The following is a 3,734-nucleotide window of genomic DNA, read 5'->3' on the forward strand; positions in this document are numbered from 1 at the left end:
CTCTTCCATAAAAGAGTGAGATCAGAAATTAGTTTGATAGCACATCTTTTTTCCATTTCCAGCCAGTCTATCATCTTTGTAATGTGCTGAGAAATGAAACTATTTCAACAAGAAACAAACCAATATTAATAGTGGCTGCTAGGAGCCAGCTGCTGCAAACTTTTAAGCTCCAGGAAGACAGGATACCCTGATTTTCCAGGAAATTCCAAGTTGATGAATGTTTGATTCTGTAACAAAATTCAGAAGGTCTATATTAAGGATCTGTATTAGTCAGTTTTCCATCCATATAACAAACTGTCTGAAACTAGATACGTATGAAAAGAAGAGGTTTATTTTGTTCTTAGTTTTGGAGGCTAATACTCCAAGTTCAGGAAGCGCTATTGCTTTTGTCTCTGTAGATGGCAGATGGCATCATAGTAAATATAATATGAGGGATCACATCATCAATTAGAAAGCCCCAAAATTCGGAGGTCCCAAGACAACTGTTGATTCCTTCCAAGGCTTCATCCCAGAAAGTAACATTCTCTACTATGCTCCAACTTAATGGTTCCAGCACCTTATATGCTCACGGTAGAGATCATGCATGAAGTACATGAAGATCTGGGCACCAGCGTTTGGTTGGATGAGCCAACCGTTCACAGGTTATGCCAGTGTCCTAGTTGTTTCCCTGTCCAGCTGGGCCATTGAACAAAAGGTGGTGACAAAAAGCTGAATCAAAAGCTTGGCACAAAGATATAAAGGAAAGACTATGAATGCGAGGAAAAAATTAAGATCCTCACTTTGAATTACTTTACATTTCAATTATAAATTAAAGTGAAAAAAATCTCAACTGGACTTTTCCCTTTTGTGACTTAAACTTAACTAAGAATAGTTCATTATTCTGTTTTCTGGGCATCATCTATGTACTCTGTGGCACCTGATTTATTTCCTGTTCTGCTATATTTCTTACCTGCTACTATATAGTATATTAGATAATTTTCCTCAAAAACAACTTATTTCCTTCTTATAGGTTAAAAATTACAACCAAGGGGCACAGAGATAACTCAGAAGTCTAAGCACCTGGCTAAGCAAATGCAAGAACCTGTGCCTGCCCAGCCCCAAGCACACTGAGCTGGCCACCAAGACCAGGTGTGGCAGTGGCACATGCCTGGAATCTCAGTACTGGGGAGACTGAAAGCAGGAAGATCCCTATGAGTCCGAGCTGTGTAGTGAGACATACGTTTAAAAAGAAGTGCTGGGAATGTAGGTCAGAATTCTCTGGATTCACTCCTCAGTACATAAAAATAAAACATGAAATAAAAATTTTAAAATGAGGTAATTAGGTTATGGAATACAGACAGTTAAAAAAAAAATCATAACCAGAGAAAACAGCGAGTTACTGGTAGAACTCATTTTGGGATCAGGGTTTCTTGGTTTTTAATCCTAAAATTACTTTTGACATTTTTTTTTTTGACGGAACTGGGGATTGAACCCAGACCCTTGTGCTTGCCAAGGAAGTGATTATTCTACTGAGCCATCTCCCTGGCCCCCTGCTTTTGACTTTTGTGAGTACATGTTTATAGTGTATAGTGATTACATTCACTGTAGGGGGACTGGTACATGTACACAACACAGTTCAGTTCTCTTCTTTTCCTCCTCCCTCCAATCCACTTTCATGTTTTATTTTACCAGCCTCAAATTCCTTTATCTATGAGATTTTATAAAGTTGTTTATCCTGCATAACAATTGAAAAACCCAACTAATAAACCTAAGAGTGTACAAAACCTGCAAGACAGTTGTGCCAAGTCAAGACATACTTTTAGATACATTGTCCACACTGACTACAATACATTTTTTCTTTCATTTTTTCCTATTATTTGTCTTTAATTTCATAGGTAGATAGTAGATAGATAGATAGATAGATAGATAGATAGATAGATAGATAGATAGATAGATGATAGAGCTTTTCTTTTCTTTTCTTCTCTTATATGGTACCAGGGATTGAACTCAGTACCTTTTGCTTTCCAGGCAGGCAGTTAAGCCCCTGGGCTATATCTCCAGACCCTGATAGCTTTTCATATAAAAGAAGTCATGTGATTTAAGCATATATGTCTGAGTTACTTAACTTGACATGATGGTTTCAATGTTCATTCATTTCACCACAAATGATGCAAGTTTATTTTTTATGGCAAAACATTTCATTTTGTAGTAAAGTCACTTTTGTCTGTACGTTGATTGATTGACATGCAGACTATTTCCATGACCTAGGTGTTAAGAACTGCAGTGCTGAAAACACGAGAATGCATGCATCCCTTTGGTGCGATACCTTTAAGTCTTTTGAGGAGATGCCTAGAAGGACACTTGCTGGAGAAAGTGGATTGTCCACTTGTAGTCATCTTTAGGAATCTCGACACTGATTTCTACAGTGATTGTATCCCTTCACACTCCCACCAACAATGGAGGTTTCTTTTCTGTCGGCAGCCTTGCTAGCATTTGTTGTTGGTTAATTCTTGATGGGAGCCATTTCTTATGGAGTGAGATTGGATCTCAGTGTTGTTCTAACTTACATTTCTTGAATGGCCCATGATTTTTAATATTTTCTTATGTATTTATGAACAGACTGTTTTTCTTCCTCTGAGAAGATGCCTGTTTATTGATTGGGTATTTAACTTGGGGGGTTCTAACATTGTTCTAGTTCCTCATGTGTTCTAGATACGAGATTTCCATCTGAAGAGTAATTGACAAAACTTATCTAACATTCTGTGGGTTGTCTCTTCACTCTGTTAGTGATTTATTTTGCTCTACAGAAACTTTTTAATTTGATGTGATCCCATTTGTTCATTTCTGATATTATGCAACTGGGCTTTTGTGTAGAGAATCTTTGCCTATAACTATGACTTTAAGAGTTTTACTTTTCTTGTCTTTCAGTAAAAACTAAGTGTTTCTGCTGTAATTTTTTTTAATTTTATGTTAGTGCATGGTGAGAGATACATGTCTAGGTTCTGCCTTTGTCATGTGTATTGTCAGTTTTCCCAGCACCATTTATTAAAGAAGCTATCTTTCTTCCAGTGAAGAGACTTAGCTGAAGATGTCTATAGTTGTTTCTGTAACATCTGTCATGTTCCACTGATCCATGAGTCTGTTCTTCTTTTTATTTTTTTGCAGATACTATTTTGGTTTTTTCTTCATTGTACATTTGTAGTATAACTTGAGTTTAGGACTGTGATGGCCACTGCTTGTCCCTCATCATCAAGAATTGCTTTTGTACTTCCTGGTGGACAGTCCACTCGGGCCCCCCTCCTGTCCCTCTCTTGGACAGGAGCTTTCTTTCCCTCAATAAATATATTGTTTATAAAAAATTGCTTTTGCTTCTGATTTCTTATTAATTTTAGGATTTCTTTTTCCAGTTGTGTGAAGAATGTTATTGGTATTGGTATTTAGATTTCATTAAGTATATGTAATAGTTTTATAAATATGACCATTTTCCCTATGTTATTTCTACCTTCCAGGAACAGAGGACATCATTCCATTTTCTGATACCCTTTTAAATACTACAGCTTTCCTAGAGGTCTTTCCCTTCCTTGGTTAGGCTAATTCCTAAAAATTTCTTTTTACTTGATGCCCTTATGAAGGGTGCTGTTTCTCTAATGTCCAGCTCACTGACATAATTTATCATGCTTACCGGTCTTTGTTTTTGGTGTGCAGAACTTCTATTGGTTTTTGAGTGTTAACTTTGTATTCTTATACATTGTCCA

The sequence above is a fragment of the Octodon degus genome, unplaced genomic scaffold (genome assembly GCF_000260255.1).
Source record: "Octodon degus isolate 3935 unplaced genomic scaffold, OctDeg1.0 scaffold00101, whole genome shotgun sequence".
NCBI classification, from domain to species: domain Eukaryota; kingdom Metazoa; phylum Chordata; class Mammalia; order Rodentia; family Octodontidae; genus Octodon; species Octodon degus.